This window comes from Xenopus tropicalis, chromosome 4 (genome assembly GCF_000004195.4).
Source record: "Xenopus tropicalis strain Nigerian chromosome 4, UCB_Xtro_10.0, whole genome shotgun sequence".
NCBI classification, from domain to species: domain Eukaryota; kingdom Metazoa; phylum Chordata; class Amphibia; order Anura; family Pipidae; genus Xenopus; species Xenopus tropicalis.
Genome location: NC_030680.2, coordinates 78,772,505 through 78,792,053, shown reverse-complemented (window position 1 = coordinate 78,792,053; position 19,549 = coordinate 78,772,505).

The window sequence follows — 19,549 nt, the reverse complement described above, 5'->3', positions numbered from 1 at the left end:
ACACTCAAAGAAATCTTGCTTACCATAAATTGTAAAAACGAGGGCTGTTTAGTCTGTCCAGTGGCTCTAATCTTTTATTATAATTGTTATAATGCAATGTCAAACCTGATTGTAAATTTGCAGGAATCCCAGTGGTAGGAGGGGTGTGTTGAGGCATGATGTCCCTAGGGTGGAGTCCCTAGGGTGCTTCCCTACCAACCCATTTTTTAGAAAAAGGTAGGCATTATTTATTTCTATCGACTGCACAAGCCTGTATTGCTGATTTGCTGATTTTGTTGGGTATATCATAGTATTAATGGCTAAATATTTATCACCACAAACTTTTAAAGACTGACTTTGCTATATATATGCTTTCCAGGTAATTTTGTAGATCACCCACAATGAATTATTTAAAAGCAGATGTCATTATACACGTATTTTAGATAAAATCATTTGATGTACATTTTCTATTCTGTGTGGTTTTGAACAATTAACATTTTGCTGTCAGGTTTGGTATTTATACTGTTATTAGGTTCCCAGGATGTTGACCACAATTACAAAAAAGTAGTCTGTGTCACAGATTAGAAGAGTAATTGGAGGGACCCTGAAGAGAAAGGTAAAAAAAAACAATAACAACAATATACATTTGGGGTAGATTTATTTAATTTCAAAATGTTGAATCCTGAGGGATTATCAAAGATTTCACATAACATGTGTAAAAAAAAAACCAGAAACTTAATTTAGATAATAAGATGGCCTTAGACAGGCAATAGAAAGTAATAGTAATAGAAAGCTTGAAGATAATGTATTATAAGACATTACTTTACAGGAAGGTTTTGAAGGGTGGAAAATTGGGTAACCATCAAGTTGGTGTAATAGTGAATTCCACTGAGCTTGCAGTGATGGATGTGCAGAAGGCCTCTATGTCAGACTTCCCAACCCTCCAATATTATATGCCAATCAGTTTAATGGCATACATTTTAAGATGATTGATACCTGTTTATGTCTTTTTCCAAGTTACTGGTAAAAACTAAAGGGCCACTGCAGTGTTTAAAACGTATAAGCAATGGTATACTTAAAAAAAAAAAAAAAATGATACCTGTTTATGTCTTTTACCAAGTAAATTTTAAAAGAGTAAAGGTTTCCTATGTAAAAAGTTACATTTTTCTAGAAGAACAGATACTGTGTATATATATATATATATATATATATATATATATTTGGTTCTAGATGACCATGCAGGCTGAAAAACTGATGTTCAAGGCTTCAAGCCATTTGTTTGTTTTTCAACATTGTTCAAGATCTAAAAATAATTTTGTCCTTAAGCAGAGTTGTCAATATATGTTTATATAAATTAGTAGATACAAAGGTCATAGTTGTAAAATAAAATTGGATATTACAGTACTGTATACATATATGATTATTGTTTACTTTGTTTTCATATATTTATGTTGCTTGGGTTTTATGGAAAAAATACGTTTATATAAATAATTAAAACAGTTTTATTTCCAGGATACACATATTACAGATGGAAGTATTAAAACAGAATGTGCAAGTTAATGCTGTCTCGTGGTACTGACACTGTGCTTGTTCCTATGTGCCACAAGTTAGGATTTACTGTATAGAAAGCAACAGTGATCAAAGACATTTGGACTTAATCTGGATTTCACTTAAAATACTCTAATTGAATGATGTGTGTGCCAGCATTCAATCATAACATTATCTTAATTTCTAATTTTTCTCTTAATTTTTCTATAAACCTGCAGAAAAGAATTTACTTTATCTGCAAAAGAACCTGCTTGTGTAGCTTAAGAACAAAAATTCTAATTCGGCCTTGCTCATGGCACTTAAGAAAAGCATGATCAATTTGTAGAGTTTAGAGAAATGGGCAATTTGTTCTCTGCTTTGGGGGAGTTTTGATGTTTAATCATCTGATTTCTAAAAAAAAATATACTTTATTCCTTAGCTCTTAATACTTTTGTTCAAATTATAAACAATAATTATAGTCTTTACATGTTAAGAGTATCGTGATGGGTAATAAATTGGTAAAATGGTAAATTGTTCACAAACATTAGGGGGCAGATTTACCAAAACTCCTATTTGTCTCCCAAGTAAAGAAGCACGTGCTGGAAAAATTTCAACCTGTCACACAATAACCGCAAATTTTTCAAACTGTCGCACAAAAACCAGCATGAAAAATCTCAAAAACTGAAAAAATCGAAAAGTTTGAAGCAAAGAAAAAATTTCCAGGGAAGGAAAAGGACATCTGCCATTGACCTCGACAGGTTTTGTCAGAATAATAAATCTCAAAACAGTCACACTTTTTTTCCTGCAACTTTTTCAATGTCAAAAACCCAGACCCGAAAAAGTAATGGGTTAGTAAATGTCCCCTTAGATGTAGTTACATGGTTTCTGAAGGTCAGCATACTCAGAAATGTCAACAAAGGCCCTTAGTGTATTTGCCTTATTATACACAGTATATCCACTCTAGAACTAGAAGTTGTATAAGAAAATCCTTTATCACGAATGCAGATATTCATTACAATGAGCACCTAAAAATAAATAAAGAAAAATATACTTGTGCAAATTCCCTCTAACTTTTGTTATTTCATCTGTATGAAGAGGTTTTCTTAACCCTAAAAAAATGCAAATGCATGTAACCAATAAAATGCAATGCTCGTTAAGCAATTTATGCTACAGTCAAACCAGCCTTTAACCAGTTGCACTGCAATAGGTAGATATATTATTGATGTTATAGTTACTTTTTTTTCCACCTTAACATGTATAAATCTCTAGGTATACAAAATCTATTTTTGTCTTGCCATATGCTTATTGAAATACCAGACATTATCATTTGTTTTTACTTAAAATAAAAAACTTCATAAAGTGGGATACACATATATACTCTATGTTCCCTGTTTCTTACTGTCATGTGGGCTAATAGGGTTTCAACAAAAAAAAAAAGATTATACACTGTGATTTATAGCTAAAAGCCCCCTCAACACCATCATGATTTATTTATTTCTGTGGTTTCCATGCTATCTTGATTTATACTTATTATAAAACCATTTCGAAGTTAATACTGGTACCGTTTCCAACATTACCTAAGGGTTACTAAAACATTTCACCTCTAGGTCACTGGTTCAAATTAGACACTGGCTCGTATTGACTAGAAGTGTTTTAATATTTGATGGCTGTTGATGCCCTATATGGGATAAGTTAATGGTTTCAGTTCAACTCTCAGTGGACACAGGTCAGCATCACACTTGCACCTTTCTTGTCAATTTTAACAGCAAGTCCTTGTTTTCTAAATATGGCCACTTAATAACAATTTCAGTGACAACCCTGATTCTTGTACAACAAAAACTATAACAAGTCCTGATTCGAATGTGTTCTGGAGCTATTAACCGCAGAAACACTGCTCATTAGTAGAATTTATAAGAAAGAGATTGCATATACCTATAACTGTGCAGTAAAAGTAAAGTAAAGTAAAAGTAAAATCAGAAAGAGATGAATGATTTATTACAAAGCCCTTTATAATCAATTTAATTATTTTTAAAAATAGAAAAAATCTTTTCAAATTGGAGTCAAAAACAAAAACTACTTAATATTATTCCACAAAGAAGATGCACTGGTACCATGTGTCACTGTGTTGTAGTATTTTTACAAGATAATTTCTCTGCAATTCCTGCATTCATTCAGCCATGATCAGTGGCATAACTTTACATAGAGCAGACTGTCCAGGTAGCAGGGAGAGCTGGCCACAGGGTCTGCTGTACCTTAGTCCCCCCTTCACCTTAGTCCTACTTGCAGCAGCAGCAAAAATATCTGCTAACTACAATGCAAGACCCCATGCACTGGTTTGTGGTGACCTCACTGATTTCAATAAAAACCTACCAAAAGTTAGTGTTGGGGGTGTAAATTACTACTACTTAATACTCTGGCAAAGAAAATGCAATGTGCACCATAAGCCTTGCCTCCTGACCCAGCTTCCTGCGGTTACAGCATATTTGGATGCTATCTACTCCTTACTGCTCCTAAAAGGAGAGGATACAGACTGGAGGTTGTTACACATTGCAACTCTTAATTAAAAAAAAAAAAAAAACAGTTTCAGAGCTAAAAGGAACAGTAACACCAAAAAATTAAAAGTGTATAATGGTAATTACAATATAATGTGCTGTTACCCTGCACTTTATAAAAATAAGCTGCTCGGTAGCCATGGGGGCAGCCATTAAAAGAAGAAAAGGCACAGATAACAGATAAAACACCATTATATTCTACAGAGCTTATCTGCTATGTAACCTGAGCATTTTCTCCTTTTTTCCAGCTTGAATGGTGACCCTCATGGCTACACAGAAGCTCATATATATAAACTATATTAAAGTTTCTGTAGCAAACACAACAGTTTTACCAGTGCAGAGCAACAGAACATTTTATTTTAATTAATTTCATTTTGGGTGTTACTGTTCCTTTAAGACTTTATAAAAAAAAAAAAAAAAAAACATTGGAACAAAATATATTTTGTCTCTACATTTTTCCTTGGTGAACCAAAAAGTCATGGCTACAAGAACTCCTATGACTTGTGGTACTTATGGCATAAAAGTAGTGGCATACCTTGTTGACAGTGCTGCATATATCCTAATTCCCAGTGCACACTGATCCCACTGGCAACAAACCCTAACCAATCCTCACAGTCGGCTTGACCGTGCCAGCTGCTATTTGGTAGGAGTGGATCAGGGGAGGGGGGGACTTCTATACAGAGGTCCCCACGGTCCAGACCCCATTGTGCAACAGCCCCCCCCCACCTCAGGGTCTACTGTATTACAGTAGACCCTGAGATAGTTACGCCACTGCATACAGGTGTGACTTTCACATGGAAATGCAAGTGCAGCTGCAGTCGATGTACTTCTATTTTTAAGTAGCTTGTTTCCCACTTCCCACTATAAGAGAATGCGATGAGCATTCATTGCAAGGATTGCAGTGAGTGCTACTTTTAGACATTTTGTCACTGATTTTTTTTCCCAGAAGAAACACAGAGACAAAATGCACCATTTGGTATACTATTAAATATTCTCATATATCACACAGTAATTAACAGGAACATATTCTCCTACATGCCAAAAAAGTGAGTAAAATGTAATGAATTCATTTTCTTACAGCAGTAAATACACTGGATTATTCATAAAGTTACATGCAAGTATTTCAATAAAGATCAGTTTTAGGTAAAGCAACATAAATATCTTATCTCTTTAAATAAATACCCTTTTAATACCCCATCCCCCATTATATACACAGTGCAATACATCATTGTGTATTTACAAAGCGCCAGCATATACTGCAGAGGTGTACAGGTGGGTAGACCTAATTACACAGTGACAAATGGAAACAAATGGTCAGGCATTTGGTTCATTACTGGAACGATATTCTAATCACTAAAGCATACCAAAAATAACAAGGGTAGCATTTAAAATCATTTCTGAAAGCTTTTGCGAGCTAAGTACAGGCTATTAGCTTAACTCCCAAATAACTTTAAGTTCCTCTTTATTTTGGCTCACAACTTATATTTGTTTTTATTCACAAAACAATAAACTAAATAATGCAAAAATGTTTATTGCAATTTTTGCTCTAGCTCTAACAAATAAAGCAGTCTTGTTGAACGAAATCCTCCACATTTTCTTTAGCCTGCTTAAATTAAAAGCATGAGTTTCTACAGTTGAAAAAAATATCCAAGCTTCGAAATGTTTGAAGCCCATCAATCTCCCTAACCACAGAGTTAATGTGTTCCTTCTGTTTACTTTGAATGAAATCACTCTGAGTGGTTATATGTTGATTTAACATAAAACAAATGGAAATGGGTGTTTCCTCCGTCGTGTATAGAATTTATTTTGAAAAACAATTAGAAACTATTGTGTGAAAGGTTTAAGCATTCTTATATGCTAGTACATTTTTTAAAGAAATTGATATTCTATACTGTATTTATGTGTACAGTTGCACATTTTCAAAAGTATATATTTTTAGACTAGTTTGTTGGGTACATACCAGCTGATTGCCTATTTCAGTAAGTTCACCTGTTTTGAATTCATTGACTTATGTCTACTAAATTTTCTGCAGAACATGTGATTTATTTATATCAGAAATACCTCTTTTATATTAAGCCAGTGAATTTACATAAAGACGCTGGAATATCTGAATTGTAAAGTTGGATTATATGAACAAAATTAAAACAATTGGGTTTTGTTGTCAACTTTGAGTGACTTTGAAAAGCCAAAACGATGCATATGTTTTCCCACCGGCAATTTACATTATCACAGATGGGAAGGCATTTGGAGGAGATTAGTCTCCTTGTCTGTTATTAGCCTAAATACCATAGAAAGAAGCACACAGTCACACCTGGTGTACCGGATCTTCTCCTAGCTGCACTAGCAGGAACAGCTTCGACTTAAGTGCAGCTACACAGTGCGTAGAGCTGAAAAACTCGAAAGCAAGCATTTTTTGGACGACCTCTGCTCCGTTTAGCTGCAATCAGGCCGAAGCTGTGCATGTTAGTGCAGCTACACAGATCTACAGATGAGAGTGTTGCATTTAGGCTGATGCCACACGTGGCGTTTTTACGCTGTGTTTTTTCTCAGCCTAAAAACGCAGCACAAGCCACACAGCCCCTGACTATGGTGTTTTTCAGCCTAGTACTGGTGATGTAGCAAATACCGTTTCCATGGTGCTAATAGTGCGAAATAGCAAAAAACGCTTCGTATTTCCGCTAGGTCTGGCAGCTGCCTTTGTGTATACATAGGAATAGCTTGCTTTGCAAATACTGGCGTATTTTGGCCAACGCTTGAAAAATCCGTGCTAAGGCGTTTTCTAGCATATTTACGCTTTGTGAGGTTTGCTTCGAGTCTTTTCAAGTTATTTCTATGGATGATACTACATCTAAGTAATTAGAAAGAGTATACCATAAAAATTATGTCTCTCTCACTATCACAACCACATTTCTATTTTTAAAGTTATGAATTGCCTTGTTTTATAATAGTAACAATCCATAGAAACAATGAACAATACCTCTGACTGAGATTGCTATTACAGTGGTAGCTTCTGTTTTTGCACCTGACACACATTACAAGTTCTGCTTTTTGACAATTTGGTTTGGTAGGGTGTGCAAAACTTTCCATGATATTGGATAATAATAATTATAGTAGCCAAAAGTAATAACCACAGTAATGGCCATGTTAACAAGAAAAGCAAAACAAACAATTTGCAGCTTTAGGCTAATGGCACATGCATATAGTTTTTCGCTGGTCACTGGCAGTTGCCATAAAAGGCAATAGCACGCAACTTGGTGGTGACAGGCACTACATTTGCCATTAGCCTAAGGGAACATTGAATGGTGCCAGCATAATTCATATATATATAAAATATATCAGATACTCTATCAGGTATTTGTTGCATAACACCCTGGGTAATTCTGTTGTTTTGATATTATACATTTGATATAAACACACAAGGCACTTTATTAAAGTGTTTTTATGTGGTAGAGAGAAAATGTTCAAAATTACAATAAAACTGGTATAAGTTAGGATCTTGCTAATCAGCCTGATTTGTAAAAGTTTTGACATGAAGAATGAAAATATATTTACTCTAATTAACAAGCTTAGGTATATGAATCCTTGGCATGCATATGATTATTATGAAAATACAACCATGAAAGGCACCTTTGCTTATATGACGGACGTAGAGATTTAGTTAAAGGTGATGCAATCAGCAGCTGTTAAGATTTTCCAAACTACACGTTAATAAGCAATTCATTGTTTTTCTATCGGTCACAGAGATCAGTAAAAGCCCCTGTATGGACCAATGTGAGGACAGTTTGACAGCAATGATAGCCTGTACCTTGCCAGCGCTATTTTCCTTAATGCCAAGTTGTAAATGGCTCACTGAAAGTGAATAAGGTCTACCTGACTGATGGCTTTGGGTCATTCGAAATCTCTGCATTTCATAATACACACTATTAAGTGTATTGTATTTTTGACAATGAGTAAAACATATTGATTTATTATTAAAAGGTATTCTTGAAAATGTAATTTGTCTAGTTAGCTCATAAGGCAAAGAGGGCTGCATTTATTATATAAATTTGGACTGTCCTACTTGTGGCTATTCAGCTATTGTTGAACTACATTTACTGCCTCTTGACAGCTGAATTCAGTTGTGGGTTTTGTGGTTTCAACAAAAATTTATGGTCCACAGGTTAGGCAAGGCAATACTAAGATAAAGTACTTCTTCTGTAGTGTCATTCTACATTTATCATATTGCTGTAGTATACATGCTATTGACTGCTTATTGTGCTTATTGCTGTTGCTTCTCCTTTGTGGACCCCACAAAGCCCAGGTGAATCAACTATATTTGCTCGCAGGTTTGCTTAAACAACAGCTGGTTTGGCCAATTTCAATATAGTTGCTATATTGCCCAAATATAACTGTTTTTTTTTTACTATTTGTACCACCCAACATTCTTCCTGCCTTCAAATGCTACTCTATGAAATGGCAGTTGTATAAGGACAGCCCCCCCATTTACATGCCTCTAAAGACAAATCCATGCTCAAGAAAATTATAATAGGTTATAATCTATATTTGCCTTTTACAACATTAACATCAAATTTGTGCTTGCTTAACAAAGATATCTCTATTTGGTTGGTTCTCCCCTCCCCCATTCTGTTTTGGAATGCACAAATGCTTAGGAGCACAATGAGAAGCGAGGCTCTTGGGCTCAGAGTGAAAGGGATTTAATGAATGTGCATCGAGTGAAATGCGTTCAGTCAGGCTTGTGTATATGCATTCTTTGTAAGTAGGGTTTGTTTGGAGAAAAGACATTCTAGATATGTGCCATTCTCAGAAACACACCTAAAATGTATCAACTCATGAACTCCCAGAATTAGCTTTAAAAAAAGAGAGATCTGAATTGAATATTAATCTCCGGGAAACTGACACAAAAGCTTCTCATTGTCTCTTGTAGGCTTCGGATTTCTTTGGTGTTTGTGAACATCATTGTTTGATGCTTAGTGTGAACTGAATGAAGACTAAATGCTACACCATTTCATTGTGTATCTAAATCCTTTATATTGTAACTATATCAGCTCCTTTTTTTGCATGTTCATCATTATAACCAGTTATATGTCTGTTACAAACTCATTTTGTAAACTCATTTTCTAAACTTTCCTTTTGATGAAAACTCAACTACATACAGGGTGGACAATTTTCCAGATGTTGCCCAGTTACAACCTCCAGAATCCAATTGAGAGTCAGCTGATGGTGTAATGAAGGAGTTATAGTTCAACAACATCTGGAGGGCCACATGTTGTCAGCTCTTATCCAAAATTAGCATGTCACAACGAAAATCCTTGTTTAAAAGAATAAAATAAAAGCAGTATGCTCCTGTATCAGTATCAGTGTATTAATTGTATGTTTGATGTAATATGTTAGGACTATAAACCCATAATAATTATCATCATCCTAATAATAATGTAATACCAAGCAAAATGACTGTTAGGTAAAAAGATTTCACCAGTAGGTTAGTAAAATGTTTGCATGTTTGGGAAAACAAGGAAGGTTGGGGTCTAAAACTGAGAAAAGCATATGCAAATCAAGGGTGTCCAACCTTCTATCCTCCAACCATTTTTAAAAAGGCAACTCTCGGCACCTACATGAAATAGGAGTCAACAATAGCTGGGCGTCATAAATTATACATCAGTCACATCTGCCGTTGCCTCAGTCAGGTATATAATCTAATGTCCCTGTCACATTTACACACACACTATGGTCCTATTTATCATATGCCTTAAATATAAAACAAATGTTCCCAAATTCTGTTATGCACTCCTTAGAATATCTAAGGACAGTTATTGGGGGCCCAGCCTAAAAAAATTATGTTATTGGTTATGCCTTAAAATATGGGAGCATGATTGTTACAATAATGGTTTAAAGTGAATGAAGTATAATCTCTGTAAAGCATTGCATAAATAATAAATCCTCATCATCACATAATAAATTATAAATATACCTGTGATCTTGCATGTACTAAGATAGTTCAAACAAATACTAGCCCACAAAGCAGATCCTGAACCTAGGTCTAGAGAGCACAGTTGGGGTCCAGACTCAAGCACAGTCCATAACAGATTATCCCAAAAGCTGGATAGATAAAATAAGGGAGCTGCAATAGACTATGCTGCTGCTCCAGTAGCTTTTATTTTAATTATTAGATTTCTGCCCCCTTCTCTACATTCAACTTTGCTTGTTGCTTGTTTGTTCCCTAATAAACAGATCTTATATTTCATAATAACCAATGGACTTATGGTCTTATGGACATTTAAATTACAATAAAATAGAAGAAACCTAGAATATTCCTTCTGAAATTCTACAAATCTAATACTCTGTATTTTTTTTCTGGTAACGAACTAAAGGGCAGTGGAAGTCTTAAGAAAAATAAAACCATTATTGTCTCAATAATTACAGCTGCTGACTCTCAGCGCCCGTCAGTAATTCACTCCAAGCCCGTGGAAACGCCAATAGGAAGGACCCCTGCTGGGCAAAATGACTCCCTGGTGGCTATTTGTGTTTGTAAAAGGCCACCAGGGCCACACAAATACAAACAGTAAAAGTAATGATACTGAATGAGCGTGTCCATCACATGTCAATGTAATTGCTTATGAGACAAGAATAAGAAAGTGTTTTTTGTCTTAAAAATAAAATGAATATTTCTATGTTCGGATAGTATTTAAAAATACTTAGGATGCTTGTAAATGGCTAAAAAATCCTCCATTTGCTTAAATATAATTTATTACTGCAACATGACAGTGTCAGACATATTAATTTGTCATTTGTTAAACATTAAAACAAAATTAAACATATTTTTTTTTTCTAATTCAGTATCTTAAAATAAATCATGCTCCTTAATATCACTTTAATTTATATACAGAAAACTGGACATTCCCAACAATGTGACATATTTCATTTTAATTAATAGTTATCTTCCTGGCACTGTTTTACTGTACTCATTCATAACATGCTTAGTTTTCTTTGGCCCTTTGTTCATTTTTAGGTTTGATTACTGCCTTTGATTCCAGGCACTGATAACAAAGACATTCCTGTACAAGGCAGCAAATGTGCTCAGTGGACAATAGCAAACTTGATGGGATAATTTCAATTTAAGGAAATGAAGGAAACAGACCCAAAAAACTCTGATTACACTGGGAGCCTTTAGCTTTGTCATCCTTCCTTCCTCTTCCATAAAGCCCTCATTTATATATGACAAACAAACCCTTGTGACCTGGTCACCACCTTGAAAGGAACAAATTCCTTATTTATGAGCAAGGGTTCATCTTAAAAAATAATTAGGGTATGGCGTATTCTGTACACCAAACATTCAGCCTGCAAATATTTATACTTTTAGTTTCTTAACTCAAATTTACTCCACTATCCCCTATATGTAATAAAAGGCACTACTGCCCAGGAGCAGTAACCCATAGCAACCAATTAGATATTTGCTTTCAAACAGGTGACCGGTAAAAGCTACATGCTTATTGATTGCTATGGGATACTGCTGCATATTTAGGGACATATTTATTATAGTGCTTAAGCCCATAGCAACCAATCAGCAATTGAATTTGAACAGTCACCTACAAGTTAGAAAACAAAAGCAAAGATCTATGGACAACATCACCAATGTTGGCTTACACACTATAATAAATATGCCCCATAGTGTCTTTTATTACATAACCCAACATGTATCTAACCCAGTGTAGTGCTAATTTTCCCCCAAAGTGAAGGTGAATAATTGCCAGTGCACAATTATAGATTGTCATTGTAGAATCCATAACTGCCTAAGAGTGTAATAAAGCCATGCTTGTTAGTGCTTTAATTCTCTCCACTTTTGCTAGTGATATAATAGGTTGTCTCCATGTGGGTGTCTATTTCTGTTTTCTGGATTCCGGTATTGTGCTTACCAGTCCCCCTCATTTTGTCTGCTTGGTTCTCTGTCAATGGTTGCTGTTTGACTGCAATACTGGTTACATTCATACATGTAAAGAACACTTTTTGTTTTTGGTGTTACTCATCCTTAACATGACTATTTTGGCCTTTCTGTAGTACACACACTTTATTCATAATGCACCAAAATATTTTGCAGTGTTGAAGTAAGAATAACAAAAAATATTTACTAAAGGACATGGCCCACTCATATATAAATATTTGCTTGGATAAGGTAAAGACACCTCTGTGACAATTATTTTTATGTCTTGCCTCCATAAAAACTGTATTGGTATGGGTGAGTCAATTTCCCTTTATACATTAGACATGTATACTCTGCACTGTAACTCTATATAACACTAAATCATATATCTTTATTTGAGTGCTCTAAATCTTCATGGCAATCTTTCTGTTTACTTTAAGTTGCATTTAAGCAGCAGTTGTTGTTCACATAAGAGGAATATGCACTAAACCGACATAAAGTATTATGATGGTAACGCATCATACCAAAGTAAAGCAGCTTATTGAACAGACCTTCTTCCACATAATCTGCTGTAAAGCATTTTCTGCTTACCCTTGTTTTCATAAAATAAAGTGCCAATCCTTCCCACAGAATTGTTATAGTATCAATTGTGCTTTTCTCTGCCTGGCCAGCTTACCCCATGCCTTATATCATTTTCCATACAGAATGGCTAGCCCCCTAGGAGAGCCTAAAACAGTGTATTGGGAGGTTTTCTACAGTGTATTCATCCATCAACATATTTGTTATGAAGTAAAGTGAGCCAAGCTACACATGTAAACTACAAATGGGAATCCAGAATCCCTAAAAATATCTCTTTTTTTCAGATCAGACTTCACTAGAGTCACATGCCTGGAAGAAAGAGCCACTTTATAGGAAAATACAGAAAAATTATAGTTATTAGCACTATTTCAAAACTGAGTACATTTTTCCAGCACCTTCATTCAGTAAACAATAAATAGTTTTTTTTCATCTTATAAGGTAGGGCACCCAAAACTGTAGCACCCCTTCATCTCTGCTAGTTGATTGTTACTGTTTGAGCTGTATCTACCTGTTCCTTGCTCTGCACCAATAGTACTGATTACTGAAACAGTGCAGTAGAAGACAGATCATTTACAGATCTGGGGCAAAACATGCAAGGCATTTTGGGAATTTCAAGAGTCAATTTCAATTGCATTTTTATTTAGAAATATATTAAAAACCATTGGGAAGTTGTATTAAATACATATTGTATATTTGCATAGATTTATATTTTCTTTATTATTATTTCTTTATTCTAGTCCATTTCTAATATCTACCCTGGTGGCTCTGGCAGTTAAAATGATGTAACACAAGCCAACAGACTGACAGACCTGTCATGCTGGAGGAGACTGACCTTTCCAACATTGTTTAAACCAGGAGTTCAGCAAATGCTGCTTTCAATAGCAATTACACTTACAAATAATGCACTAAAGCACTAACAATTTTCAATAAATTCACACTGGAAAGTTGCTTGGAATTATGTTTTCTTTTATGAGGCAAAAAATAATTTTTTCCTTTATAAAAGAAAACATAATTCCAAGCAACTTGGAGTTGACATGTCTTTTAAGGTGTTGCCCTTCACCAATTCTGATGATGCTTCAGCACTGACCCCTTGACCTGCACTGGAGCCTTCTAGCCTCAAGTCTGTATCTCTGTGCAAACACAGCTAGCAGCATTCAAGGGAAAATGCATCAGCTGACATTGCTACTTCTTCTACAGGTTGTACATACTTGTCATATAGGGAAACCGGCTGGCATAGAGTGGATAATTTCAGTTAGCTTTTAATTTTGAAAGAAAGTCCTCTGTCTAGCCCTGGCTTGAATCTTAGGTTGCCAGGATAAAAAGCAAACAAACAAACAAAAAAAAAAAAAACAGGCACAGATACAAGTCAGTTAATACCCTCTTGTTACTCTCTGGGGCTGATTTACTTACCCACGAACGGGTCGAATGGAGTCCGATTGCGTTTTTTTCGTAATGATCGGTACTTTGCGATTTTTTCGTATGTTTTGCGATTTTTTCGGATTCTTTACGAATTTTTCGGATCCAATACGATTTTTGCGTAAAAACGCGAGTTTTCCTATCCATTACGAAAGTTGCGTAAAAAGTTGCGCATTTTGCGTAGCGTTAAAACTTACGCGAAAAGTTGCGCATTTTTCGTAGCGTTAAGTTTTAACGCTACGAAAAATGCGCAACTTTTCGCGTAAGTTTTAACGCTACGAAAAATGCGCAACTTTTTACGCAACTTTCGTAATGGATACGAAAAACTCGCGTTTTTACGCAAAAATCGTATTGGTAACGAAAAATTCGTACAGAATCCGAAAAAATCGCAAAACATACGAAAAAGTCGCAAAATGTTCGTTTTCAAGTCGGAACTTTTCCAATTCGGGTCGGATTCGTGGGTTAGTAAATCAGCCCCTCTGTGTAAAAGGGGAAGAGAATTTCTAGCTATTTTCAAAATGCCAGTTAATTAATTATTTTGGAGCTCTCCTCTACTTTATTATACATTAGACAAGGTTTTCAGGCATGGTGATTATATTTTCATGATAATATCGCTTTAAATACCATCTGCTTACATGGGCCTGAAAGAAATAATAGCATCACCAAATATGAATATATTTGAACATATGTCAACACAGCTTCTTCAACAAATGTTTAAGGTCACAGGCAGAACATTATTCTAACTTATTAGCTTGATATGATATTTTTCAGAGTGGAAATAGGGTTTTTGAAGGTGAAAGAAAACATAGTTTTCCAACATTAATCATCTAATTTATCCTGAAGATCTTATTTTCCAATCATGCATACATCTCTCCTTGTATATTGCCCCTGGGAATAAAAGCTGATATATTTTCAAGAGTAAGCCCTTCATTGGAGATCTACTAACATTTGTACTATTTTTTTTTGTGGTAGAATAGCTTTGTTGCTATGGAATATGCCTCATAGAGGTTGTGATTTGCATAGGTTGAAAATAGTATTTATCACATAACCTAGATGCATTGGAATGCATGTTGGAAATAGGATGATTTTCTTATGTATGAAATAACTTAAAGGTTGAAAAAAAATACTGTGTTCTAAAAGCAAATTGTTTTATGCCAGATATAAAAATACTCTTCTCTCAGCCAGAAGTTGATTTATGCACCTTGTCTCAGTGACCAGTCTTGTCACATTAGGCTACACTTTCCAGTGCTATTATCTAGCAGAGGTCAGATTAGGCACCTAGCATTGTTATAAAGGAAGGGACGGGGGGGGGGGGGGGGGAGCTGAAAGACATCTCAATGTACTGTGCAAATATACCAGTTTTCTAGTACTTAGCCTACTTTCTTAAAATGTTATAATACTAATCAATGCAGGGAAATGTTTTTTTTCTAGAAGAGTAGCTAGAGGTTCAGGGAATTCATGGCAAAATTAATACAGGGCAACCTTTATATCTCCCTAGAACCACCAAGTTTCCCACTAACACTTTTTTTTGCATGTGTGCTGGAAGTGAACATGACAGGGTTTTTTTGTTCTTCTGCGGTTAAAAGTGTCATTATTCATGTTCCTGACCCTCCCTTTGTCCCACCCATGAAACCCATGCACCCACATTAATTTTCTTCTAATCTGACCTATTGTTTCCAAACAAATAAAGGAAAAAGATACGCAATTAAAGATACACAGATACAGCACCTAGTGACCATAATTACGCTGGAATCATGGGAAGAAAAACACTGCATTGTTGAAAAAACATGGTGACTGCGCTTGAGATTGCACACCATTGCAGTTGTAAATGACCTCAATTGTTTTAAGGGTGAAGACACAGAGCTACTAGTAGCAGCTACTTGTCATTGCTACAAAAAAAGACAGTGCTCGTTATTTACTTATAATTGTCTCTACTTGTGTTTTAGCAGAGACAATTCTCAGTATTGTTCATAGCAGGTATTTTCTGGCATATAGTAACCTTGACATGTAGCTGTTACAAAGTAGCCCCATGTGCCTTCACTCTAAGGAAGAAATGCAAAGAACTGATGAGACGGTTGTGACAGGGTTCCCATGGACAAGGTTCCTAAATGAGGTAATAGACTATGAGGTGTATTTATCAAAGAGTCCTCTAGAGTGAAATTCTTCTATTCATTTCTATGGCATTTTTTGATATATATTTATGAAAGGGTGAACTTTCTCTTTCACTAATTGATAAATAATCTTTTAAATATCCCATAGAAGTGAATGAAGGATAGTGGAATTTTACTCTAGTGGACTGTGACAATCTCTAACTTCATTCTTTTATAAATATAACCCCATGTCTCTTTTAATCAGTAGAGAATTCTAAGGCAATTAATCAATAGAAAGGCACTGAGTGAAAACAGAAAAGCACAAGAACTACACACATGGAACAGTGATGTTCTCATTCAGGCTCCAATGACTGACAGCTGCCTATATAGTTGCCACCTGGTTGGTATTTTATGATATATAAAGTGATTCATGATATCAACATTATTAACAAGCAAAAAGGTTACAAAAAATACTAAGGCCTTCCGTTGTGGCCCACAAGGCTAACCCCTGCCCCCGATTGAGCCCCCCCCCTAGTGCCCAGTCCCTCCTTACAGTTGTGCTCTAGGCAAATGCCTCTTCTGCCTGCCCCTAGTTCCGTTTCTGCACAAACCATGTTATTATTTTTTTTTTAAAGAAAATAAAGATACCACTTTGTCAGATTTAGCTAAATATAAGGTGCATAGTACTACCAATGGTTAAGGTAAGCATTACAGCAGAGGTTTCCAAAGTAAAAACTTACTTAACACAGGATAGGTATAAAGCTGTAGAACATAACAATAAATCCCAGTTTTTTTTCTCCCCCACCTAAAATCAAAAGGCACAAAACAGGTAACTAGCACTATGCCATACACTGTTTAAAGGTTGATCGTAGCCTAAAGTGGGAGATAAAGGGAGCCTACAATTACCTTTTGGCATCATGTTAAATAGTCCAAATCTCCTACACAATCCAGATTATTAATATTATTAATACATGTATTTATAAAACACCAACATGTTCCACAGCTTTGTACAATAAATGGGTGTCTTGCAACTGCCAAATCATATTGGTGAAAATTGCAACTTTTTTTATTTGAAGCTTCAGTTTGTTGCCCACAGTTGACCCTTATTCATAAAAGCATATGAAGCATTCTCATTTTTTCTTTTATTGTACTGGACATCTAATATGCATTATTACCTTTTACCTTTCTGCTGCTGTTTTCCACAGGCATGAAAATACTATGCTGTATAATGTGAGCTTCCTTTGCACTTTTTTTGTACAGAAATAACAGACTTAATTGCACCTTTCACTCAGTCACACTGTGTGAAGATTGATACAGTAAAAGAAGATATTGCACATTAGCTTTTCACAATGAAGGCTTTTCCCTAGCTGCTGTACCTTTATTACAGGGAAACAAATGCACATAGCTCTTTTTTGTTTATTAGTGCTATGAAATAGAAGTTCCATGACATGGAATTCCAATGTGAAATAATACGATTCTATACTTAAAACATATTCAATACCAACTACAATTTCAGCACTTATGAAACAGCTTAGTTGCCGTATATATCACAGCAGCCATATTTTGCAGTTTACAAAGGTTGCTGTTTTTATGAGATGCATAGACATATACTTGTGAATAGTCCATGCCCTATTGTAACAGTAATTCTAAAGCCATTTACATATGGGTGCTATAAATGGAAAATAGATGAATTCAGCACATGTTTATTTACTGCATTTTTTCTTGTTCATTTGCTTGTAATCTGAATACAATGTGCGTTTCCAGTGCTGTGTAATGTTGTGACACTGTACAAACACATTTGCGCAGCTCAGCATAAACCAATGAACTGCTGAAGAGATACTTCTAAATTATGGACTTTCCTAGAAGTTAAATAAAAGAGACTGCAGGCCTCATTTACAAACAGCAAAAAAAGATGTAAACATTGGTGCAATTGGCCATAATGTTTGCCCACACCCCATCATTTTTCCTAAAGTACAGCATCACTGTGTACAATACAAAATGTTGTTCCCATGGGCAGACGCAAGACCAATAATTAAAATCGATGAAAGCGAACTCTGTGGCTTAGGCGAGCTGGGCACATCAAGTAAATGTAGAATGTAAAGTTATCAGATCCAGAATTTGGTTCATGATTTAGATGAATACTAGCACTTGTTGCATGTTTCAGATACAACTATATCCTTAGGGGCACATTTACTAATCCACGAATCCGAATGGGAAAAATTTGGATTGGAAACAAACATTTTGCGACTTTTTCGTAATTTTTGCGATTTTTCCGTAGCCGTTACGATTTGCTCGTATATTGTCACGACTTTTGCGTATTGAGCGCTCGTAAACTGCGGGCAAACCTTTCAGACTTTGCATGATTTTGGAAGCCTCCCATAGGACTCAATGGCACTCTGCAGCTCCAACCTGGCCCAAGGAAAGTCACGATACTGAAGCTTAAATGAATCCGAAACTTTTGTACTCGGTGCGGCGGCTACGAAAAAGTCGCGACAATTTACGAAAAAGTCGTAATGGCTACGAAAAAGTTGTGACAATTTACGAAAAAATCGCAAAATAACGATCATTACGAAAAAAACGCATTCGGACGCTTTTCGGACGTTCGTGGATTAGTAAAAGTGCCCCTTAGTGTTAAACCAAAATTAAGCTAAACCCTTACCCTTACTACATGAGTCTGGATAACTTTATGTGAAAATCTTTTGTTAAAAATATTATGGAATTGTAAAGTTTTTTCAAATTTGAATTAGCAAATTAGAGTTTGCGTTAGGTCAAGTATTTGGCCAAATTCTTTATAGATAATTTGGTATTCGGCTGAATCCAAAAATGATGGACTTGGTGAATTTCTATGCAAAAATGATGTGTACAAGTTTATGCTCCAAATAACACAAACAGTGCTTGACTTATCAAGTCTTTGTGCTACCTAACAGAGTACCAGTGGTGTGAAATTACAGTCTTATTAATCTTTGCAGGGTTTACAGTGTAATGACCTAATGACCCAATGTCCTCCCCTCAGGAAATGAAATGTTAATATTAAGTTGTCAATATTCCCTTTGGTGGATGGGAATTCCTTCATGACATAGAAATTCTTTTACTTAAAGGAGATCCATACTTTGTAGTTCTAATTCTCTGAGTGTTGTTAATCTGTAATCAATGTATGTGTCTTTGAACTGAAAAATAATGTTCATTTCATAGCTACAATGACCACTTCTAAACCACTTATAAAAAAATCAGGGATCTTACAAAGTGAAACAATCAAGTCTGTAAATAAATATATAGGGTAATATTTTGGGGGTTTTAAGATTATGGATTCACATTTACTACAGTTCATGCAAGTAATTGTATCATACACAGATTATACCAAATCCTGTTGTTACAAGAACTAAGGGGGTAATGCACTTCTCAGAACAAGAAATGTACAAAACTGAAGTTAATGTCTTCATGCATTTTTTAAAAAATCTACATTTGAATAAGAACTCTTTTTAAAGTGGTAG